A 26,067-nucleotide genomic window follows, 5' to 3' on the forward strand; every position below is an offset into this window, starting at 1 on the left:
AAATTAGCTTAGGCCACTAATTGTTTCATTAGCTTAAGTGGCCAAGTTTAACTCAAACGAACCTTGCTTAGCCTCCTAGAAAGAGAATGTTCAGAGTAATTGTGGCTCAATGACATTAGTTTAACTTAAACACCTCATTTATGGTTTTCTAAATCACCTATGTGTTCAATTCTCTCAAGTTCAAATGGATGAATTTGAATTCTGTTTGATTTTCTTCCAATTTCTTTTTGTTTTCTCTAACTTTCTCTTCTAGCTCTCTAGATTAAAGTTTTTCTCTAACTTTGTCCGTCCTTCTCCATCCTTCTCCATATTGTTTCTAGGAACTAATCAGCTTAGGCCGCTAATTGTTTCATTAGCTCAGGTGGCCAAGTTTAACTCAAACTAACCTTGCTTTTTTTTTTTTGGGTGAATGAACTAACCTTGCTTAGCCTCCTAGAAAGAGAATTTTCATCGTAATTGTAGCTTAATGACATTAGTTTAAATTGAACACCTCATTTATGGTTTTCTAAATCACCTATGTGTTCAATTCTTAAGTCCAAATTGATGAATTTGAATTCCGTTTGATTTTCTTCCTATTTTCCTTTGTTTTCTCTAACTTTCTCTTCTAGCTCTCTAGAATAAAGTTTGTCTCCAACTTTATCCGTCCTTCTCCATTTTGTTCGAGGAACTAATTAGCTTAGGACACTAATTGTAATACCCCTGTTCCGTAATATGTTAATTGGTCCTTAACATGATGTGATTATGTATTTTGATATGATTTGTGTTCCACTATGTGAAAATATGTGATTTGAAGTTCCATCTGTTCACCGTAGGAATATCTGTTTGAATAATCAGCTTTGGAAATTTAATTGAGGGCCTTATCGGCCACAGAACCCGAAATCGATTACGCCATTGTGGTTGGCATAATTTTTAGAGCCTACGGTGAAATTTAATTGAAAATTGATTCTGGTCAATTTAAACTGATTGAAATGATAAATTAAGTACCCCATTATTTTATATTATTATATTGACTTAGTGGGACTTAATATATTTGAGCACTACACCTTATTTCTCTCCCTTGGCTTATTTTGGCTGATTCTTGAACTCAATTTGAGAGGGAGAGCCGACCATAGGAGGGAGAAAGAGGGATTATGCAACTTTGGTCTTGAAACTTGGAGATTGGAAGTCTAATTCAAGATTTGATCATAGATTGTGAGGATCAAGCTCCTAGGTGAGTGATTCTTGGATTATAATTGTAATTTTGTGCATGTCCAAGCTATCTTGGTGATCAAGAACAAGATTGTAATGAAGTTGAGTTGTGTTTGTTGAATTGAAGCTTAATATGTGCATGCATGTAAGAAATACTTTGAAATTTGCATGTTTGAGCACAAATGTGTATAACCCATGTGAAATATTAAAGGAAACTCATGTCTTGATCACCATTGGTGTTATCTAAGTTGAGAAAGTGGCTAATCCATCACATGCATGTACAAATTGAGAAGATATGAGCTTTGAATGCATGAAATGGCTACATTGGTAATGAGTTGGTGGAAAATGAGCCATGCATGTAAATAAATTATGAAATTGAGCTTCAATATGTTGTAATTCTATGTTTGTACCATGTTAGTATATGATTATGTGAAATTTGGGCCGAAATCATGCATTTAGAGCCTTTGAATGTCAAGATGAAGCTCAAGAACTCAATCTGGAAAACCCAGATTTTCGATGTACGCTCGAGCGGGTGAAGTTATGCTCGAGCGGAGAAATCGAGCTCCCAGCATTTTCTGCAGATGTGGTGTTCGCTCGAGCGGGGAAGTTTACGCTCGAGCAGGGAGCTGTGTAGGCAGGCAGTCCGCTCGAGCGGCCTAGTTCACGCTCGAGCTGGAATAGAAGGCAACCAGTACTTTCGCAGACTTAAGGGTCCGCTCGAGCGGGTAAGTCCACGCTCGAGCGGGGACCCTATTTTCTGAAATTCTGTTTTTGCATTTTGTGTTCTGTTTTCCGTTCTCTTTCACTTGCAAGCACTCTTAGGCATATATTAAGCATTGTAAATGAGTTAATGAGATAATAATAAAGCCTAAAGAGGAATATGTGAATTAAAGAACGGATTGAACTGTTAATGACCCTTTTGTGTTCATGAAACGTGTAGGGTCAAGCTCCAGGGCAAATCCACAAGCCGATCACTGTGAGTAATATCAATATTTGAAAACTTGTCAATGTCCAATTGCTATTCCCCTATAAATATTATGAGTTGTTAATTGGGATTGTGGACAAAAGTCTGACAAGAATAAACGAATGAATGGGCCAAAGGCCGTTTGACATGAATGAATGGGCCAAAGGCCGTTTGACACGAATGAATGGGCCAAAGGCCGTTTGACATGAATGAATGGGCCAAAGGCCGTTTGACATGAACGAATGGGCCAAAGGCCGTTTGACATGAATGAATGGGCCAAAGGCCGTTTGACATGAACGAATGGGCCAAAGGCCGTTTGACACGAACGAATGGGCCAAAGGCCGTTTGACACGAACGAATGGGCCAAAGGCCGTTTGACATGAATGAATGGGCCAAAGGCCGTTTGACACGAACGAATGGGCCAAAGGCCGTTTGACATGAATGAATGGGCCAAAGGCCGTTTGACATGAATGAATGGGCCAAAGGCCGTTTGACATGAATGAATGGGCCAAAGGCCGTTTGACATGAATGAATGGGCCAAAGGCCGTTTGACATGAATGAATGGGCCGAAGGCCGTTTTGCCATGAATGGAAACCCGGATGGGCCAAAGGCCAGAATGTTTGGAACTACAGTTACTTGACTTGCATTTCGTATAGTTATATATATATTTTGCTGTTAAACAGAAGTATGAATTGGGCCCAAGGCCGTTTGGAGCATGTTGATCTACATATTGTTATGTGACTGTTATGTTTGATATTATTCACTGGGCTATCGCTCACGCTCATTCATGTATTTGTAGGTGAGCCAAGGGAAGTCCAAACCCAGCCCCAGTGAAGTCTGCTAGGAACAACAGGAGTTTTGGGAGAGTCAGCCTTGTGCCTCGCGCATGAGACCATCCTTGCCCTTTTACTATGTACTTATGTTTTGTCTTGTTGGCAAGGACCCAGTGCATATCTGTACATAGTCTGTTATAGGTTGACTCGTTTTGGACGATCCTGTCTGTAATGAATTTTGTGAAGCTGTACTTTCGATGTGAGTTATTAACGTACCTGAGTATGGTTTGTTTGATGTGCATATAAGCACGGCTCTATGGACAAAGTTTTTAATTTTGCTTCCGTTTGGCCCCCATTAACTCTGTTAAAATACGTTTAGAACAGTTTGAGGCCGTAGGTAATCTCATGATTACTGGCCGGTTACGTCCTTAACCCACGGGGGCGGGTTCGGGTCGTGACACTAATTGTTTCATTAGCCTAGGTGGCCAAGTTAAACACAAACTAACCTTGCTTGGCCTCTAAGAAGGAGAATTTTCTGCGTACTTGTAGCTGAACAATATCAGTTTAACTTAAACACCTCATTAATGGTTTTCTAAATCACCTATGTGGTCAATTCTCAAGTCCAAATGGGTGAATTTGAATTACCTTTGATTTTCTTCCCATTTCTCTTTGTTTTCTCTAACTTTCTCTTTTAGCTCTCTAGAATAAAGTTTTTCCCTAACTTTGTCCGTCCTTCTCGATTTTTTTCTAGAAACTAATTAGCTTAGGCCACTAATTGTTTCATTAGCTCAAGCGGCCAAGTTTAACTCAGACTAACCATGCTTAGCCTATAAGAAAGAGAATTTTCTGCGTAATTGGAGCCCAACGATTTCCGTTTAACTTAAAGCACCCCATTTAAGTTTTTCGAAATCACATAAGTGTTCAGTTCTCATGTCCAAAAGGATGAATTTTAATTCCCTTTGATTTTCTTGCTATTTCTCCCTCCTTTCTCTAACTTTCTCTTAACCTCCCAAGAAGAAAGTTTCTCTCTAACTTTCTCCGTCGTTCTCCATCCTTCTCTATTTGGTTCTAGAAACTAATTAGCTTATGCCACCAGTTGTTTCATTAGCTTAGCTATCCAAGTTTAACTCAAACTAACCTTGCTTTGCATCGAAGAAAGAGAATTTCCTTAGTAATTGTCGCTTAACGATATTAGTTTTACTTAAGCCCCTCGTTATGGTTTTCAGAATCACCTTTGTGTTTAATTCTTAGGTCCAAATTGATGAATTTGAATTCTATTTGATTTTCTTCCCGTTTCACTTTCTTCAGTCTCTCCAAGCCCTCAAGAAGAATGTCTGTCTCTATCTTTCTTTGTCCTCCTTTATTTTGTTCTAGGAACTAATTTGCTTAGGCCAATAATTGTTTCATTTGCTTCTGTGGCTAAGTTTAACCCAAACTAACATTGCTTAGCCTCTAGGAAAGAGTATTTTCTACGTAATTGTAGCTTCACGATAATAGTTTTAACTTCTGCCCCTCGTTTGAGGTTTCCTAAAGCTCCCGAGTGTTCAATTCTCAAGTCCAAAAGGGTGAATTTGAATTCCCTTTGATTTTCCTGCTGTTTCGCTTTCTTTTCTCTAACTTTCTCTTCTACCTCCCAAGAAGAAAGTTTCTCTCTAACTTTCTCCGTCCTTCTCTATTTTGTTCTAGGAACTAATTAGCTTAGGCCACAAATTGCTTTTATTAGTTCAAGCGGCCAAGTTCGACACAAACTAACCTTGCTTTGCCTCTAAGAAAGAGAATTTTCTGAGTAAATGTAGCTTAATGATTTTCGTTTAGCTTAAGCACCTCATTTAAGGTTTTATAAATCACCTAGGTGTTCAATTCTCAACTCCAAAAGGACGAATTTGAATTCCTTTTGATTTTCTTCCTATTTCTCTTTCTCTTCCCTAACTTTCTCTTCTAGCTCTCAAGAAGAAAGTTTCTCTCTAAGTTTCTCCTTCCTTCTCCGTCCTTCTCTATTTTGTTGTTCTTGGAACTACTTAGCTTACGCAACTAATTGTTTCATTCTCTTAAGTGGCCAAGTTTTACTCAAACAAACCATGCTTAGCCTCTAATAAAACGAATTTTCTGTGTAATTATAGTAGCTTAACGATTTTCGTTTAACTTAAGCACCTCATTTACAGTTCTCTAAATCGGCTAAGTGTTCAACTCTCATGTTCAAAAGGATGAATGTGAATTTCCTTTCATTTTCTTCCTATTTCCCTTTCTTTCACTAACTTTCTATTTTAGCTCTCAAGAAGAAAGTTTATCTCTAACTATCTCCGTCCTTCTCCATCCTCTCTGCTTTGTTCACGGAACTAATTAGCTTACGCCACTAATTATTTCATTAGCTTAAGTGGCCAAGTTTAGCTCAACCTAACCTTGCTTCGCCTCTAAGAAAGAGAATTTTCTGAGTAATTGTAGCTTAACGAAATCCGTTTAACCTAAGCACCTCATTTATGGTTTTCTAAATCACCTATGTGTTCAATTCTCATGCATGAATTTGAATTCCATTTGATTGTCTCCCTATTTCACTTTCTTTTCTCTAACTTTCTCTTCTAACCCTCAAGAAGAATGTTTGTCTCTATCTTTCTCCATCCTTCTCTATTTCGTTCTAGGAACCAATTAGCTTAGGCCACAAATTGTTTCATTTGCTTCAACGGCCAAGTTTAACTCAAACTAACCTTGCTTAGCCTCTAAGAAATAGAATTTTTTGAATAATTGTAGCTTAACGATAATAGTTTTACTTAAGCACCTCATTTAAGGTTTTCTAAATTACCTACGTGTTCAATTCTCAAGTCCAAAAGGACGAATTAGAATTCCCTTTGATTTTCTTGCTATTTCTCTTTCTTTTCTCTGACTTTCTCTTCTACCTCTCAAGAAGAAAGTTTCTCTCTAACTTTCTCCGTCCTTCTCCGTATCCTTCTCTATTTTGTTCTACGAACTAATTAGCTTAGGCCACTTTTTGTTTCATTAGCTCAAGTGGCCAAGTTTAACTCAAAACTAACCTTGCTTAGCCTCTAGGAAAACAGAATTTTCTCAGTAGTTGTAGCTCAGCGATATTAGTTTATATTAAGCACCTCATTTAAGGTTTTCTAAATCACCTAAGTGTTCAATTCTGCAGTCCAAAAGGATGAATCTGAATTGCCTTTAATTTTCTTCCTATTTCACTTTCTTTCCCGAACTTTCTATTTTAGCTCTCAACATGAAAGTTTAACTCTAACTTCCTTCGTCCTTCTCCATCTCTCTGTACTTTTGTTCTAGGAACTAATTAGCTTAGGCCACTAATTGTTTCATTAGCTCAAGTGGCCAAGTTTAGCTCGCACTAACCTTGCTTAACCTCTTAGAAAGTGAATTTTCTTAGTAATTGCAGCTTAACGATATTAGTTTAACTTAAGCACCTCATTTATGGTTTTCTAAATCACCTAAGCCGTCAATTCTCCAGTCCAAAAGATGGAAATTGAATTTCCTTTGATTGTCTTCCTATTTCTCTAACTTTCTCTTCCCGCTCTCAAGAAGGAAGCTTCTTTCTAACTTTCTCCGTCCTTTGCCATCCTTCTCGATTTTGCTACAGGAACTAATTAGCTGAGGCCACTAATTGTTGCATTAGCTTATGCGGCCCAGTTTATCTCAAAATAACCCGGCCTAGTAGCGTCAAAGAAAGAGAATTTTCTGAGTACTTGTAGCTTAACGATATTAAGCACCTTATTTATGGTTTTCTAAATCACCTATGTGTTTAATTCTCAAATCCAAAAGGATGAATTTTACTTCCCTTTGATTTTCTTCCTAAATCTCTTTCTTTTGCTAACTTTCTCTTCTAGCTCTGTAGAAGAAAGTTTTTCCCTAACATTGACCGTCCTTCTCCATCCTTCCCTAATTATTATTTCTTACGCCACTAATTATTTCGTTAGCTTAAGAGGCCAAGTTTAACTCAAACAAGCCTTGCATAGCCTCTAAGAAAGAGTATTTTCTAAGTAACCGTGGCTTGATGATTTTAGTTTAACTTAAGCTCGCCATTTAAGGTTTTCTAAATCACCTACGTATTCAATTCTCAAGTCCAAATGGATGAATATGAATTCCCCTTGATTTTCTTCCTATTTATCTTTGTTTTCTTTGACTTTCTCTGCTAGCTCTCTAGAAGAAAGTTTTTATCTAACTTTGTCTGTCCGTCTCCATCCTTCTCTATTTTGTTCTAGGAACAAATTAGCTTAGGCCACTAATTGTTTCATTAGCTTAAGTGGCCAAGTTTAACTCAAACGAACCTTGCTTAGCCTCCTAGAAAGAGAATGTTCAGAGTAATTGTGGCTCAATGACATTAGTTTAACTTAAACACCTCATTTATGGTTTTCTAAATCACCTATGTGTTCAATTCTCTCAAGTTCAAATGGATGAATTTGAATTCTGTTTGATTTTCTTCCAATTTCTTTTTGTTTTCTCTAACTTTCTCTTCTAGCTCTCTAGATTAAAGTTTTTCTCTAACTTTGTCCGTCCTTCTCCATCCTTCTCCATATTGTTTCTAGGAACTAATCAGCTTAGGCCGCTAATTGTTTCATTAGCTCAGGTGGCCAAGTTTAACTCAAACTAACCTTGCTTTTTTTTTTTTGGGTGAATGAACTAACCTTGCTTAGCCTCCTAGAAAGAGAATTTTCATCGTAATTGTAGCTTAATGACATTAGTTTAAATTGAACACCTCATTTATGGTTTTCTAAATCACCTATGTGTTCAATTCTTAAGTCCAAATTGATGAATTTGAATTCCGTTTGATTTTCTTCCTATTTTCCTTTGTTTTCTCTAACTTTCTCTTCTAGCTCTCTAGAATAAAGTTTGTCTCCAACTTTATCCGTCCTTCTCCATTTTGTTCGAGGAACTAATTAGCTTAGGACACTAATTGTTTCATTAGCCTAGGTGGCCAAGTTAAACACAAACTAACCTTGCTTGGCCTCTAAGAAGGAGAATTTTCTGCGTACTTGTAGCTGAACAATATCAGTTTAACTTAAACACCTCATTAATGGTTTTCTAAATCACCTATGTGGTCAATTCTCAAGTCCAAATGGGTGAATTTGAATTACCTTTGATTTTCTTCCCATTTCTCTTTGTTTTCTCTAACTTTCTCTTTTAGCTCTCTAGAATAAAGTTTTTCCCTAACTTTGTCCGTCCTTCTCGATTTTTTTCTAGAAACTAATTAGCTTAGGCCACTAATTGTTTCATTAGCTCAAGCGGCCAAGTTTAACTCAGACTAACCATGCTTAGCCTATAAGAAAGAGAATTTTCTGCGTAATTGGAGCCCAACGATTTCCGTTTAACTTAAAGCACCCCATTTAAGTTTTTCGAAATCACATAAGTGTTCAGTTCTCATGTCCAAAAGGATGAATTTTAATTCCCTTTGATTTTCTTGCTATTTCTCCCTCCTTTCTCTAACTTTCTCTTAACCTCCCAAGAAGAAAGTTTCTCTCTAACTTTCTCCGTCGTTCTCCATCCTTCTCTATTTGGTTCTAGAAACTAATTAGCTTATGCCACCAGTTGTTTCATTAGCTTAGCTATCCAAGTTTAACTCAAACTAACCTTGCTTTGCATCGAAGAAAGAGAATTTCCTTAGTAATTGTCGCTTAACGATATTAGTTTTACTTAAGCCCCTCGTTATGGTTTTCAGAATCACCTTTGTGTTTAATTCTTAGGTCCAAATTGATGAATTTGAATTCTATTTGATTTTCTTCCCGTTTCACTTTCTTCAGTCTCTCCAAGCCCTCAAGAAGAATGTCTGTCTCTATCTTTCTTTGTCCTCCTTTATTTTGTTCTAGGAACTAATTTGCTTAGGCCAATAATTGTTTCATTTGCTTCTGTGGCTAAGTTTAACCCAAACTAACATTGCTTAGCCTCTAGGAAAGAGTATTTTCTACGTAATTGTAGCTTCACGATAATAGTTTTAACTTCTGCCCCTCGTTTGAGGTTTCCTAAAGCTCCCGAGTGTTCAATTCTCAAGTCCAAAAGGGTGAATTTGAATTCCCTTTGATTTTCCTGCTGTTTCGCTTTCTTTTCTCTAACTTTCTCTTCTACCTCCCAAGAAGAAAGTTTCTCTCTAACTTTCTCCGTCCTTCTCTATTTTGTTCTAGGAACTAATTAGCTTAGGCCACAAATTGCTTTTATTAGTTCAAGCGGCCAAGTTCGACACAAACTAACCTTGCTTTGCCTCTAAGAAAGAGAATTTTCTGAGTAAATGTAGCTTAATGATTTTCGTTTAGCTTAAGCACCTCATTTAAGGTTTTATAAATCACCTAGGTGTTCAATTCTCAACTCCAAAAGGACGAATTTGAATTCCTTTTGATTTTCTTCCTATTTCTCTTTCTCTTCCCTAACTTTCTCTTCTAGCTCTCAAGAAGAAAGTTTCTCTCTAAGTTTCTCCTTCCTTCTCCGTCCTTCTCTATTTTGTTGTTCTTGGAACTACTTAGCTTACGCAACTAATTGTTTCATTCTCTTAAGTGGCCAAGTTTTACTCAAACAAACCATGCTTAGCCTCTAATAAAACGAATTTTCTGTGTAATTATAGTAGCTTAACGATTTTCGTTTAACTTAAGCACCTCATTTACAGTTCTCTAAATCGGCTAAGTGTTCAACTCTCATGTTCAAAAGGATGAATGTGAATTTCCTTTCATTTTCTTCCTATTTCCCTTTCTTTCACTAACTTTCTATTTTAGCTCTCAAGAAGAAAGTTTATCTCTAACTATCTCCGTCCTTCTCCATCCTCTCTGCTTTGTTCACGGAACTAATTAGCTTACGCCACTAATTATTTCATTAGCTTAAGTGGCCAAGTTTAGCTCAACCTAACCTTGCTTCGCCTCTAAGAAAGAGAATTTTCTGAGTAATTGTAGCTTAACGAAATCCGTTTAACCTAAGCACCTCATTTATGGTTTTCTAAATCACCTATGTGTTCAATTCTCATGCATGAATTTGAATTCCATTTGATTGTCTCCCTATTTCACTTTCTTTTCTCTAACTTTCTCTTCTAACCCTCAAGAAGAATGTTTGTCTCTATCTTTCTCCATCCTTCTCTATTTCGTTCTAGGAACCAATTAGCTTAGGCCACAAATTGTTTCATTTGCTTCAACGGCCAAGTTTAACTCAAACTAACCTTGCTTAGCCTCTAAGAAATAGAATTTTTTGAATAATTGTAGCTTAACGATAATAGTTTTACTTAAGCACCTCATTTAAGGTTTTCTAAATTACCTACGTGTTCAATTCTCAAGTCCAAAAGGACGAATTAGAATTCCCTTTGATTTTCTTGCTATTTCTCTTTCTTTTCTCTGACTTTCTCTTCTACCTCTCAAGAAGAAAGTTTCTCTCTAACTTTCTCCGTCCTTCTCCGTATCCTTCTCTATTTTGTTCTACGAACTAATTAGCTTAGGCCACTTTTTGTTTCATTAGCTCAAGTGGCCAAGTTTAACTCAAAACTAACCTTGCTTAGCCTCTAGGAAAACAGAATTTTCTCAGTAGTTGTAGCTCAGCGATATTAGTTTATATTAAGCACCTCATTTAAGGTTTTCTAAATCACCTAAGTGTTCAATTCTGCAGTCCAAAAGGATGAATCTGAATTGCCTTTAATTTTCTTCCTATTTCACTTTCTTTCCCGAACTTTCTATTTTAGCTCTCAACATGAAAGTTTAACTCTAACTTCCTTCGTCCTTCTCCATCTCTCTGTACTTTTGTTCTAGGAACTAATTAGCTTAGGCCACTAATTGTTTCATTAGCTCAAGTGGCCAAGTTTAGCTCGCACTAACCTTGCTTAACCTCTTAGAAAGTGAATTTTCTTAGTAATTGCAGCTTAACGATATTAGTTTAACTTAAGCACCTCATTTATGGTTTTCTAAATCACCTAAGCCGTCAATTCTCCAGTCCAAAAGATGGAAATTGAATTTCCTTTGATTGTCTTCCTATTTCTCTAACTTTCTCTTCCCGCTCTCAAGAAGGAAGCTTCTTTCTAACTTTCTCCGTCCTTTGCCATCCTTCTCGATTTTGCTACAGGAACTAATTAGCTGAGGCCACTAATTGTTGCATTAGCTTATGCGGCCCAGTTTATCTCAAAATAACCCGGCCTAGTAGCGTCAAAGAAAGAGAATTTTCTGAGTACTTGTAGCTTAACGATATTAAGCACCTTATTTATGGTTTTCTAAATCACCTATGTGTTTAATTCTCAAATCCAAAAGGATGAATTTTACTTCCCTTTGATTTTCTTCCTAAATCTCTTTCTTTTGCTAACTTTCTCTTCTAGCTCTGTAGAAGAAAGTTTTTCCCTAACATTGACCGTCCTTCTCCATCCTTCCCTAATTATTATTTCTTACGCCACTAATTATTTCGTTAGCTTAAGAGGCCAAGTTTAACTCAAACAAGCCTTGCATAGCCTCTAAGAAAGAGTATTTTCTAAGTAACCGTGGCTTGATGATTTTAGTTTAACTTAAGCTCGCCATTTAAGGTTTTCTAAATCACCTACGTATTCAATTCTCAAGTCCAAATGGATGAATATGAATTCCCCTTGATTTTCTTCCTATTTATCTTTGTTTTCTTTGACTTTCTCTGCTAGCTCTCTAGAAGAAAGTTTTTATCTAACTTTGTCTGTCCGTCTCCATCCTTCTCTATTTTGTTCTAGGAACAAATTAGCTTAGGCCACTAATTGTTTCATTAGCTTAAGTGGCCAAGTTTAACTCAAACGAACCTTGCTTAGCCTCCTAGAAAGAGAATGTTCAGAGTAATTGTGGCTCAATGACATTAGTTTAACTTAAACACCTCATTTATGGTTTTCTAAATCACCTATGTGTTCAATTCTCTCAAGTTCAAATGGATGAATTTGAATTCTGTTTGATTTTCTTCCAATTTCTTTTTGTTTTCTCTAACTTTCTCTTCTAGCTCTCTAGATTAAAGTTTTTCTCTAACTTTGTCCGTCCTTCTCCATCCTTCTCCATATTGTTTCTAGGAACTAATCAGCTTAGGCCGCTAATTGTTTCATTAGCTCAGGTGGCCAAGTTTAACTCAAACTAACCTTGCTTTTTTTTTTTTGGGTGAATGAACTAACCTTGCTTAGCCTCCTAGAAAGAGAATTTTCATCGTAATTGTAGCTTAATGACATTAGTTTAAATTGAACACCTCATTTATGGTTTTCTAAATCACCTATGTGTTCAATTCTTAAGTCCAAATTGATGAATTTGAATTCCGTTTGATTTTCTTCCTATTTTCCTTTGTTTTCTCTAACTTTCTCTTCTAGCTCTCTAGAATAAAGTTTGTCTCCAACTTTATCCGTCCTTCTCCATTTTGTTCGAGGAACTAATTAGCTTAGGACACTAATTGTTTCATTAGCCTAGGTGGCCAAGTTAAACACAAACTAACCTTGCTTGGCCTCTAAGAAGGAGAATTTTCTGCGTACTTGTAGCTGAACAATATCAGTTTAACTTAAACACCTCATTAATGGTTTTCTAAATCACCTATGTGGTCAATTCTCAAGTCCAAATGGGTGAATTTGAATTACCTTTGATTTTCTTCCCATTTCTCTTTGTTTTCTCTAACTTTCTCTTTTAGCTCTCTAGAATAAAGTTTTTCCCTAACTTTGTCCGTCCTTCTCGATTTTTTTCTAGAAACTAATTAGCTTAGGCCACTAATTGTTTCATTAGCTCAAGCGGCCAAGTTTAACTCAGACTAACCATGCTTAGCCTATAAGAAAGAGAATTTTCTGCGTAATTGGAGCCCAACGATTTCCGTTTAACTTAAAGCACCCCATTTAAGTTTTTCGAAATCACATAAGTGTTCAGTTCTCATGTCCAAAAGGATGAATTTTAATTCCCTTTGATTTTCTTGCTATTTCTCCCTCCTTTCTCTAACTTTCTCTTAACCTCCCAAGAAGAAAGTTTCTCTCTAACTTTCTCCGTCGTTCTCCATCCTTCTCTATTTGGTTCTAGAAACTAATTAGCTTATGCCACCAGTTGTTTCATTAGCTTAGCTATCCAAGTTTAACTCAAACTAACCTTGCTTTGCATCGAAGAAAGAGAATTTCCTTAGTAATTGTCGCTTAACGATATTAGTTTTACTTAAGCCCCTCGTTATGGTTTTCAGAATCACCTTTGTGTTTAATTCTTAGGTCCAAATTGATGAATTTGAATTCTATTTGATTTTCTTCCCGTTTCACTTTCTTCAGTCTCTCCAAGCCCTCAAGAAGAATGTCTGTCTCTATCTTTCTTTGTCCTCCTTTATTTTGTTCTAGGAACTAATTTGCTTAGGCCAATAATTGTTTCATTTGCTTCTGTGGCTAAGTTTAACCCAAACTAACATTGCTTAGCCTCTAGGAAAGAGTATTTTCTACGTAATTGTAGCTTCACGATAATAGTTTTAACTTCTGCCCCTCGTTTGAGGTTTCCTAAAGCTCCCGAGTGTTCAATTCTCAAGTCCAAAAGGGTGAATTTGAATTCCCTTTGATTTTCCTGCTGTTTCGCTTTCTTTTCTCTAACTTTCTCTTCTACCTCCCAAGAAGAAAGTTTCTCTCTAACTTTCTCCGTCCTTCTCTATTTTGTTCTAGGAACTAATTAGCTTAGGCCACAAATTGCTTTTATTAGTTCAAGCGGCCAAGTTCGACACAAACTAACCTTGCTTTGCCTCTAAGAAAGAGAATTTTCTGAGTAAATGTAGCTTAATGATTTTCGTTTAGCTTAAGCACCTCATTTAAGGTTTTATAAATCACCTAGGTGTTCAATTCTCAACTCCAAAAGGACGAATTTGAATTCCTTTTGATTTTCTTCCTATTTCTCTTTCTCTTCCCTAACTTTCTCTTCTAGCTCTCAAGAAGAAAGTTTCTCTCTAAGTTTCTCCTTCCTTCTCCGTCCTTCTCTATTTTGTTGTTCTTGGAACTACTTAGCTTACGCAACTAATTGTTTCATTCTCTTAAGTGGCCAAGTTTTACTCAAACAAACCATGCTTAGCCTCTAATAAAACGAATTTTCTGTGTAATTATAGTAGCTTAACGATTTTCGTTTAACTTAAGCACCTCATTTACAGTTCTCTAAATCGGCTAAGTGTTCAACTCTCATGTTCAAAAGGATGAATGTGAATTTCCTTTCATTTTCTTCCTATTTCCCTTTCTTTCACTAACTTTCTATTTTAGCTCTCAAGAAGAAAGTTTATCTCTAACTATCTCCGTCCTTCTCCATCCTCTCTGCTTTGTTCACGGAACTAATTAGCTTACGCCACTAATTATTTCATTAGCTTAAGTGGCCAAGTTTAGCTCAACCTAACCTTGCTTCGCCTCTAAGAAAGAGAATTTTCTGAGTAATTGTAGCTTAACGAAATCCGTTTAACCTAAGCACCTCATTTATGGTTTTCTAAATCACCTATGTGTTCAATTCTCATGCATGAATTTGAATTCCATTTGATTGTCTCCCTATTTCACTTTCTTTTCTCTAACTTTCTCTTCTAACCCTCAAGAAGAATGTTTGTCTCTATCTTTCTCCATCCTTCTCTATTTCGTTCTAGGAACCAATTAGCTTAGGCCACAAATTGTTTCATTTGCTTCAACGGCCAAGTTTAACTCAAACTAACCTTGCTTAGCCTCTAAGAAATAGAATTTTTTGAATAATTGTAGCTTAACGATAATAGTTTTACTTAAGCACCTCATTTAAGGTTTTCTAAATTACCTACGTGTTCAATTCTCAAGTCCAAAAGGACGAATTAGAATTCCCTTTGATTTTCTTGCTATTTCTCTTTCTTTTCTCTGACTTTCTCTTCTACCTCTCAAGAAGAAAGTTTCTCTCTAACTTTCTCCGTCCTTCTCCGTATCCTTCTCTATTTTGTTCTACGAACTAATTAGCTTAGGCCACTTTTTGTTTCATTAGCTCAAGTGGCGAAGTTTAACTCAAAACTAACCTTGCTTAGCCTCTAGGAAAACAGAATTTTCTCAGTAGTTGTAGCTCAGCGATATTAGTTTATATTAAGCACCTCATTTAAGGTTTTCTAAATCACCTAAGTGTTCAATTCTGCAGTCCAAAAGGATGAATCTGAATTGCCTTTAATTTTCTTCCTATTTCACTTTCTTTCCCGAACTTTCTATTTTAGCTCTCAACATGAAAGTTTAACTCTAACTTCCTTCGTCCTTCTCCATCTCTCTGTACTTTTGTTCTAGGAACTAATTAGCTTAGGCCACTAATTGTTTCATTAGCTCAAGTGGCCAAGTTTAGCTCGCACTAACCTTGCTTAACCTCTTAGAAAGTGAATTTTCTTAGTAATTGTAGCTTAACGATATTAGTTTAACTTAAGCACCTCATTTATGGTTTTCTAAATCACCTAAGCCGTCAATTCTCCAGTCCAAAAGATGGAAATTGAATTTCCTTTGATTGTCTTCCTATTTCTCTAACTTTCTCTTCCCGCTCTCAAGAAGGAAGCTTCTTTCTAACTTTCTCCGTCCTTTGCCATCCTTCTCGATTTTGCTACAGGAACTAATTAGCTGAGGCCACTAATTGTTGCATTAGCTTATGCGGCCCAGTTTATCTCAAAATAACCCGGCCTAGTAGCGTCAAAGAAAGAGAATTTTCTGAGTACTTGTAGCTTAACGATATTAAGCACCTTATTTATGGTTTTCTAAATCACCTATGTGTTTAATTCTCAAATCCAAAAGGATGAATTTTACTTCCCTTTGATTTTCTTCCTAAATCTCTTTCTTTTGCTAACTTTCTCTTCTAGCTCTGTAGAAGAAAGTTTTTCCCTAACATTGACCGTCCTTCTCCATCCTTCCCTAATTATTATTTCTTACGCCACTAATTATTTCGTTAGCTTAAGAGGCCAAGTTTAACTCAAACAAGCCTTGCATAGCCTCTAAGAAAGAGTATTTTCTAAGTAACCGTGGCTTGATGATTTTAGTTTAACTTAAGCTCGCCATTTAAGGTTTTCTAAATCACCTACGTATTCAATTCTCAAGTCCAAATGGATGAATATGAATTCCCCTTGATTTTCTTCCTATTTATCTTTGTTTTCTTTGACTTTCTCTGCTAGCTCTCTAGAAGAAAGTTTTTATCTAACTTTGTCTGTCCGTCTCCATCCTTCTCTATTTTGTTCTAGGAACAAATTAGCTTAGGCCACTAATTGTTTCATTAGCTTAAGTGGCCAAGTTTAACTCAAACGAACCTTGCTTAGCCTCCTAGAAAGAGAATGTTCAGAGTAATTGTGGCTCAATGACATTAGTTTAACTTAAACACCTCATTTATGGTTTTCTAAATCACCTATGTGTTCAATTCTCTCAAGTTCAAATGGATGAATTTGAATTCTGTTTGATTTTCTTCCAATTTCTTTTTGTTTTCTCTAACTTTCTCTTCTAGCTCTCTAGATTCAAGTTTTTCTCTAACTTTGTCCGTCCTTCTCCATCCTTCTCCATATTGTTTCTAGGAACTAATCAGCTTAGGCCGCTAATTGTTTCATTAGCTCAGGTGGCCAAGTTTAACTCAAACTAACCTTGCTTTTTTTTTTTTGGGTGAATGAACTAACCTTGCTTAGCCTCCTAGAAAGAGAATTTTCATCGTAATTGTAGCTTAATGACATTAGTTTAAATTGAACACCTCATTTATGGTTTTCTAAATCACCTATGTGTTCAATTCTTAAGTCCAAATTGATGAATTTGAATTCCGTTTGATTTTCTTCCTATTTTCCTTTGTTTTCTCTAACTTTCTCTTCTAGCTCTCTAGAATAAAGTTTGTCTCCAACTTTATCCGTCCTTCTCCATTTTGTTCGAGGAACTAATTAGCTTAGGACACTAATTGTTTCATTAGCCTAGGTGGCCAAGTTAAACACAAACTAACCTTGCTTGGCCTCTAAGAAGGAGAATTTTCTGCGTACTTGTAGCTGAACAATATCAGTTTAACTTAAACACCTCATTAATGGTTTTCTAAATCACCTATGTGGTCAATTCTCAAGTCCAAATGGGTGAATTTGAATTACCTTTGATTTTCTTCCCATTTCTCTTTGTTTTCTCTAACTTTCTCTTTTAGCTCTCTAGAATAAAGTTTTTCCCTAACTTTGTCCGTCCTTCTCGATTTTTTTCTAGAAACTAATTAGCTTAGGCCACTAATTGTTTCATTAGCTCAAGCGGCCAAGTTTAACTCAGACTAACCATGCTTAGCCTATAAGAAAGAGAATTTTCTGCGTAATTGGAGCCCAACGATTTCCGTTTAACTTAAAGCACCCCATTTAAGTTTTTCGAAATCACATAAGTGTTCAGTTCTCATGTCCAAAAGGATGAATTTTAATTCCCTTTGATTTTCTTGCTATTTCTCCCTCCTTTCTCTAACTTTCTCTTAACCTCCCAAGAAGAAAGTTTCTCTCTAACTTTCTCCGTCGTTCTCCATCCTTCTCTATTTGGTTCTAGAAACTAATTAGCTTATGCCACCAGTTGTTTCATTAGCTTAGCTATCCAAGTTTAACTCAAACTAACCTTGCTTTGCATCGAAGAAAGAGAATTTCCTTAGTAATTGTCGCTTAACGATATTAGTTTTACTTAAGCCCCTCGTTATGGTTTTCAGAATCACCTTTGTGTTTAATTCTTAGGTCCAAATTGATGAATTTGAATTCTATTTGATTTTCTTCCCGTTTCACTTTCTTCAGTCTCTCCAAGCCCTCAAGAAGAATGTCTGTCTCTATCTTTCTTTGTCCTCCTTTATTTTGTTCTAGGAACTAATTTGCTTAGGCCAATAATTGTTTCATTTGCTTCTGTGGCTAAGTTTAACCCAAACTAACATTGCTTAGCCTCTAGGAAAGAGTATTTTCTACGTAATTGTAGCTTCACGATAATAGTTTTAACTTCTGCCCCTCGTTTGAGGTTTCCTAAAGCTCCCGAGTGTTCAATTCTCAAGTCCAAAAGGGTGAATTTGAATTCCCTTTGATTTTCCTGCTGTTTCGCTTTCTTTTCTCTAACTTTCTCTTCTACCTCCCAAGAAGAAAGTTTCTCTCTAACTTTCTCCGTCCTTCTCTATTTTGTTCTAGGAACTAATTAGCTTAGGCCACAAATTGCTTTTATTAGTTCAAGCGGCCAAGTTCGACACAAACTAACCTTGCTTTGCCTCTAAGAAAGAGAATTTTCTGAGTAAATGTAGCTTAATGATTTTCGTTTAGCTTAAGCACCTCATTTAAGGTTTTATAAATCACCTAGGTGTTCAATTCTCAACTCCAAAAGGACGAATTTGAATTCCTTTTGATTTTCTTCCTATTTCTCTTTCTCTTCCCTAACTTTCTCTTCTAGCTCTCAAGAAGAAAGTTTCTCTCTAAGTTTCTCCTTCCTTCTCCGTCCTTCTCTATTTTGTTGTTCTTGGAACTACTTAGCTTACGCAACTAATTGTTTCATTCTCTTAAGTGGCCAAGTTTTACTCAAACAAACCATGCTTAGCCTCTAATAAAACGAATTTTCTGTGTAATTATAGTAGCTTAACGATTTTCGTTTAACTTAAGCACCTCATTTACAGTTCTCTAAATCGGCTAAGTGTTCAACTCTCATGTTCAAAAGGATGAATGTGAATTTCCTTTCATTTTCTTCCTATTTCCCTTTCTTTCACTAACTTTCTATTTTAGCTCTCAAGAAGAAAGTTTATCTCTAACTATCTCCGTCCTTCTCCATCCTCTCTGCTTTGTTCACGGAACTAATTAGCTTACGCCACTAATTATTTCATTAGCTTAAGTGGCCAAGTTTAGCTCAACCTAACCTTGCTTCGCCTCTAAGAAAGAGAATTTTCTGAGTAATTGTAGCTTAACGAAATCCGTTTAACCTAAGCACCTCATTTATGGTTTTCTAAATCACCTATGTGTTCAATTCTCATGCATGAATTTGAATTCCATTTGATTGTCTCCCTATTTCACTTTCTTTTCTCTAACTTTCTCTTCTAACCCTCAAGAAGAATGTTTGTCTCTATCTTTCTCCATCCTTCTCTATTTCGTTCTAGGAACCAATTAGCTTAGGCCACAAATTGTTTCATTTGCTTCAACGGCCAAGTTTAACTCAAACTAACCTTGCTTAGCCTCTAAGAAATAGAATTTTTTGAATAATTGTAGCTTAACGATAATAGTTTTACTTAAGCACCTCATTTAAGGTTTTCTAAATTACCTACGTGTTCAATTCTCAAGTCCAAAAGGACGAATTAGAATTCCCTTTGATTTTCTTGCTATTTCTCTTTCTTTTCTCTGACTTTCTCTTCTACCTCTCAAGAAGAAAGTTTCTCTCTAACTTTCTCCGTCCTTCTCCGTATCCTTCTCTATTTTGTTCTACGAACTAATTAGCTTAGGCCACTTTTTGTTTCATTAGCTCAAGTGGCGAAGTTTAACTCAAAACTAACCTTGCTTAGCCTCTAGGAAAACAGAATTTTCTCAGTAGTTGTAGCTCAGCGATATTAGTTTATATTAAGCACCTCATTTAAGGTTTTCTAAATCACCTAAGTGTTCAATTCTGCAGTCCAAAAGGATGAATCTGAATTGCCTTTAATTTTCTTCCTATTTCACTTTCTTTCCCGAACTTTCTATTTTAGCTCTCAACATGAAAGTTTAACTCTAACTTCCTTCGTCCTTCTCCATCTCTCTGTACTTTTGTTCTAGGAACTAATTAGCTTAGGCCACTAATTGTTTCATTAGCTCAAGTGGCCAAGTTTAGCTCGCACTAACCTTGCTTAACCTCTTAGAAAGTGAATTTTCTTAGTAATTGTAGCTTAACGATATTAGTTTAACTTAAGCACCTCATTTATGGTTTTCTAAATCACCTAAGCCGTCAATTCTCCAGTCCAAAAGATGGAAATTGAATTTCCTTTGATTGTCTTCCTATTTCTCTAACTTTCTCTTCCCGCTCTCAAGAAGGAAGCTTCTTTCTAACTTTCTCCGTCCTTTGCCATCCTTCTCGATTTTGCTACAGGAACTAATTAGCTGAGGCCACTAATTGTTGCATTAGCTTATGCGGCCCAGTTTATCTCAAAATAACCCGGCCTAGTAGCGTCAAAGAAAGAGAATTTTCTGAGTACTTGTAGCTTAACGATATTAAGCACCTTATTTATGGTTTTCTAAATCACCTATGTGTTTAATTCTCAAATCCAAAAGGATGAATTTTACTTCCCTTTGATTTTCTTCCTAAATCTCTTTCTTTTGCTAACTTTCTCTTCTAGCTCTGTAGAAGAAAGTTTTTCCCTAACATTGACCGTCCTTCTCCATCCTTCCCTAATTATTATTTCTTACGCCACTAATTATTTCGTTAGCTTAAGAGGCCAAGTTTAACTCAAACAAGCCTTGCATAGCCTCTAAGAAAGAGTATTTTCTAAGTAACCGTGGCTTGATGATTTTAGTTTAACTTAAGCTCGCCATTTAAGGTTTTCTAAATCACCTACGTATTCAATTCTCAAGTCCAAATGGATGAATATGAATTCCCCTTGATTTTCTTCCTATTTATCTTTGTTTTCTTTGACTTTCTCTGCTAGCTCTCTAGAAGAAAGTTTTTATCTAACTTTGTCTGTCCGTCTCCATCCTTCTCTATTTTGTTCTAGGAACAAATTAGCTTAGGCCACTAATTGTTTCATTAGCTTAAGTGGCCAAGTTTAACTCAAACGAACCTTGCTTAGCCTCCTAGAAAGAGAATGTTCAGAGTAATTGTGGCTCAATGACATTAGTTTAACTTAAACACCTCATTTATGGTTTTCTAAATCACCTATGTGTTCAATTCTCTCAAGTTCAAATGGATGAATTTGAATTCTGTTTGATTTTCTTCCAATTTCTTTTTGTTTTCTCTAACTTTCTCTTCTAGCTCTCTAGATTAAAGTTTTTCTCTAACTTTGTCCGTCCTTCTCCATCCTTCTCCATATTGTTTCTAGGAACTAATCAGCTTAGGCCGCTAATTGTTTCATTAGCTCAGGTGGCCAAGTTTAACTCAAACTAACCTTGCTTTTTTTTTTTTGGGTGAATGAACTAACCTTGCTTAGCCTCCTAGAAAGAGAATTTTCATCGTAATTGTAGCTTAATGACATTAGTTTAAATTGAACACCTCATTTATGGTTTTCTAAATCACCTATGTGTTCAATTCTTAAGTCCAAATTGATGAATTTGAATTCCGTTTGATTTTCTTCCTATTTTCCTTTGTTTTCTCTAACTTTCTCTTCTAGCTCTCTAGAATAAAGTTTGTCTCCAACTTTATCCGTCCTTCTCCATTTTGTTCGAGGAACTAATTAGCTTAGGACACTAATTGTTTCATTAGCCTAGGTGGCCAAGTTAAACACAAACTAACCTTGCTTGGCCTCTAAGAAGGAGAATTTTCTGCGTACTTGTAGCTGAACAATATCAGTTTAACTTAAACACCTCATTAATGGTTTTCTAAATCACCTATGTGGTCAATTCTCAAGTCCAAATGGGTGAATTTGAATTACCTTTGATTTTCTTCCCATTTCTCTTTGTTTTCTCTAACTTTCTCTTTTAGCTCTCTAGAATAAAGTTTTTCCCTAACTTTGTCCGTCCTTCTCGATTTTTTTCTAGAAACTAATTAGCTTAGGCCACTAATTGTTTCATTAGCTCAAGCGGCCAAGTTTAACTCAGACTAACCATGCTTAGCCTATAAGAAAGAGAATTTTCTGCGTAATTGGAGCCCAACGATTTCCGTTTAACTTAAAGCACCCCATTTAAGTTTTTCGAAATCACATAAGTGTTCAGTTCTCATGTCCAAAAGGATGAATTTTAATTCCCTTTGATTTTCTTGCTATTTCTCCCTCCTTTCTCTAACTTTCTCTTAACCTCCCAAGAAGAAAGTTTCTCTCTAACTTTCTCCGTCGTTCTCCATCCTTCTCTATTTGGTTCTAGAAACTAATTAGCTTATGCCACCAGTTGTTTCATTAGCTTAGCTATCCAAGTTTAACTCAAACTAACCTTGCTTTGCATCGAAGAAAGAGAATTTCCTTAGTAATTGTCGCTTAACGATATTAGTTTTACTTAAGCCCCTCGTTATGGTTTTCAGAATCACCTTTGTGTTTAATTCTTAGGTCCAAATTGATGAATTTGAATTCTATTTGATTTTCTTCCCGTTTCACTTTCTTCAGTCTCTCCAAGCCCTCAAGAAGAATGTCTGTCTCTATCTTTCTTTGTCCTCCTTTATTTTGTTCTAGGAACTAATTTGCTTAGGCCAATAATTGTTTCATTTGCTTCTGTGGCTAAGTTTAACCCAAACTAACATTGCTTAGCCTCTAGGAAAGAGTATTTTCTACGTAATTGTAGCTTCACGATAATAGTTTTAACTTCTGCCCCTCGTTTGAGGTTTCCTAAAGCTCCCGAGTGTTCAATTCTCAAGTCCAAAAGGGTGAATTTGAATTCCCTTTGATTTTCCTGCTGTTTCGCTTTCTTTTCTCTAACTTTCTCTTCTACCTCCCAAGAAGAAAGTTTCTCTCTAACTTTCTCCGTCCTTCTCTATTTTGTTCTAGGAACTAATTAGCTTAGGCCACAAATTGCTTTTATTAGTTCAAGCGGCCAAGTTCGACACAAACTAACCTTGCTTTGCCTCTAAGAAAGAGAATTTTCTGAGTAAATGTAGCTTAATGATTTTCGTTTAGCTTAAGCACCTCATTTAAGGTTTTATAAATCACCTAGGTGTTCAATTCTCAACTCCAAAAGGACGAATTTGAATTCCTTTTGATTTTCTTCCTATTTCTCTTTCTCTTCCCTAACTTTCTCTTCTAGCTCTCAAGAAGAAAGTTTCTCTCTAAGTTTCTCCTTCCTTCTCCGTCCTTCTCTATTTTGTTGTTCTTGGAACTACTTAGCTTACGCAACTAATTGTTTCATTCTCTTAAGTGGCCAAGTTTTACTCAAACAAACCATGCTTAGCCTCTAATAAAACGAATTTTCTGTGTAATTATAGTAGCTTAACGATTTTCGTTTAACTTAAGCACCTCATTTACAGTTCTCTAAATCGGCTAAGTGTTCAACTCTCATGTTCAAAAGGATGAATGTGAATTTCCTTTCATTTTCTTCCTATTTCCCTTTCTTTCACTAACTTTCTATTTTAGCTCTCAAGAAGAAAGTTTATCTCTAACTATCTCCGTCCTTCTCCATCCTCTCTGCTTTGTTCACGGAACTAATTAGCTTACGCCACTAATTATTTCATTAGCTTAAGTGGCCAAGTTTAGCTCAACCTAACCTTGCTTCGCCTCTAAGAAAGAGAATTTTCTGAGTAATTGTAGCTTAACGAAATCCGTTTAACCTAAGCACCTCATTTATGGTTTTCTAAATCACCTATGTGTTCAATTCTCATGCATGAATTTGAATTCCATTTGATTGTCTCCCTATTTCACTTTCTTTTCTCTAACTTTCTCTTCTAACCCTCAAGAAGAATGTTTGTCTCTATCTTTCTCCATCCTTCTCTATTTCGTTCTAGGAACCAATTAGCTTAGGCCACAAATTGTTTCATTTGCTTCAACGGCCAAGTTTAACTCAAACTAACCTTGCTTAGCCTCTAAGAAATAGAATTTTTTGAATAATTGTAGCTTAACGATAATAGTTTTACTTAAGCACCTCATTTAAGGTTTTCTAAATTACCTACGTGTTCAATTCTCAAGTCCAAAAGGACGAATTAGAATTCCCTTTGATTTTCTTGCTATTTCTCTTTCTTTTCTCTGACTTTCTCTTCTACCTCTCAAGAAGAAAGTTTCTCTCTAACTTTCTCCGTCCTTCTCCGTATCCTTCTCTATTTTGTTCTACGAACTAATTAGCTTAGGCCACTTTTTGTTTCATTAGCTCAAGTGGCCAAGTTTAACTCAAAACTAACCTTGCTTAGCCTCTAGGAAAACAGAATTTTCTCAGTAGTTGTAGCTCAGCGATATTAGTTTATATTAAGCACCTCATTTAAGGTTTTCTAAATCACCTAAGTGTTCAATTCTGCAGTCCAAAAGGATGAATCTGAATTGCCTTTAATTTTCTTCCTATTTCACTTTCTTTCCCGAACTTTCTATTTTAGCTCTCAACATGAAAGTTTAACTCTAACTTCCTTCGTCCTTCTCCATCTCTCTGTACTTTTGTTCTAGGAACTAATTAGCTTAGGCCACTAATTGTTTCATTAGCTCAAGTGGCCAAGTTTAGCTCGCACTAACCTTGCTTAACCTCTTAGAAAGTGAATTTTCTTAGTAATTGTAGCTTAACGATATTAGTTTAACTTAAGCACCTCATTTATGGTTTTCTAAATCACCTAAGCCGTCAATTCTCCAGTCCAAAAGATGGAAATTGAATTTCCTTTGATTGTCTTCCTATTTCTCTAACTTTCTCTTCCCGCTCTCAAGAAGGAAGCTTCTTTCTAACTTTCTCCGTCCTTTGCCATCCTTCTCGATTTTGCTACAGGAACTAATTAGCTGAGGCCACTAATTGTTGCATTAGCTTATGCGGCCCAGTTTATCTCAAAATAACCCGGCCTAGTAGCGTCAAAGAAAGAGAATTTTCTGAGTACTTGTAGCTTAACGATATTAAGCACCTTATTTATGGTTTTCTAAATCACCTATGTGTTTAATTCTCAAATCCAAAAGGATGAATTTTACTTCCCTTTGATTTTCTTCCTAAATCTCTTTCTTTTGCTAACTTTCTCTTCTAGCTCTGTAGAAGAAAGTTTTTCCCTAACATTGACCGTCCTTCTCCATCCTTCCCTAATTATTATTTCTTACGCCACTAATTATTTCGTTAGCTTAAGAGGCCAAGTTTAACTCAAACAAGCCTTGCATAGCCTCTAAGAAAGAGTATTTTCTAAGTAACCGTGGCTTGATGATTTTAGTTTAACTTAAGCTCGCCATTTAAGGTTTTCTAAATCACCTACGTATTCAATTCTCAAGTCCAAATGGATGAATATGAATTCCCCTTGATTTTCTTCCTATTTATCTTTGTTTTCTTTGACTTTCTCTGCTAGCTCTCTAGAAGAAAGTTTTTATCTAACTTTGTCTGTCCGTCTCCATCCTTCTCTATTTTGTTCTAGGAACAAATTAGCTTAGGCCACTAATTGTTTCATTAGCTTAAGTGGCCAAGTTTAACTCAAACGAACCTTGCTTAGCCTCCTAGAAAGAGAATGTTCAGAGTAATTGTGGCTCAATGACATTAGTTTAACTTAAACACCTCATTTATGGTTTTCTAAATCACCTATGTGTTCAATTCTCTCAAGTTCAAATGGATGAATTTGAATTCTGTTTGATTTTCTTCCAATTTCTTTTTGTTTTCTCTAACTTTCTCTTCTAGCTCTCTAGATTCAAGTTTTTCTCTAACTTTGTCCGTCCTTCTCCATCCTTCTCCATATTGTTTCTAGGAACTAATCAGCTTAGGCCGCTAATTGTTTCATTAGCTCAGGTGGCCAAGTTTAACTCAAACTAACCTTGCTTTTTTTTTTTTTGGGTGAATGAACTAACCTTGCTTAGCCTCCTAGAAAGAGAATTTTCATCGTAATTGTAGCTTAATGACATTAGTTTAAATTGAACACCTCATTTATGGTTTTCTAAATCACCTATGTGTTCAATTCTTAAGTCCAAATTGATGAATTTGAATTCCGTTTGATTTTCTTCCTATTTTCCTTTGTTTTCTCTAACTTTCTCTTCTAGCTCTCTAGAATAAAGTTTGTCTCCAACTTTATCCGTCCTTCTCCATTTTGTTCGAGGAACTAATTAGCTTAGGACACTAATTGTTTCATTAGCCTAGGTGGCCAAGTTAAACACAAACTAACCTTGCTTGGCCTCTAAGAAGGAGAATTTTCTGCGTACTTGTAGCTGAACAATATCAGTTTAACTTAAACACCTCATTAATGGTTTTCTAAATCACCTATGTGGTCAATTCTCAAGTCCAAATGGGTGAATTTGAATTACCTTTGATTTTCTTCCCATTTCTCTTTGTTTTCTCTAACTTTCTCTTTTAGCTCTCTAGAATAAAGTTTTTCCCTAACTTTGTCCGTCCTTCTCGATTTTTTTCTAGAAACTAATTAGCTTAGGCCACTAATTGTTTCATTAGCTCAAGCGGCCAAGTTTAACTCAGACTAACCATGCTTAGCCTATAAGAAAGAGAATTTTCTGCGTAATTGGAGCCCAACGATTTCCGTTTAACTTAAAGCACCCCATTTAAGTTTTTCGAAATCACATAAGTGTTCAGTTCTCA

This window comes from Camellia sinensis, chromosome 10 (genome assembly GCF_055761805.1).
Source record: "Camellia sinensis isolate YWXY chromosome 10, ASM5576180v1, whole genome shotgun sequence".
Classification (NCBI taxonomy): domain Eukaryota; kingdom Viridiplantae; phylum Streptophyta; class Magnoliopsida; order Ericales; family Theaceae; genus Camellia; species Camellia sinensis.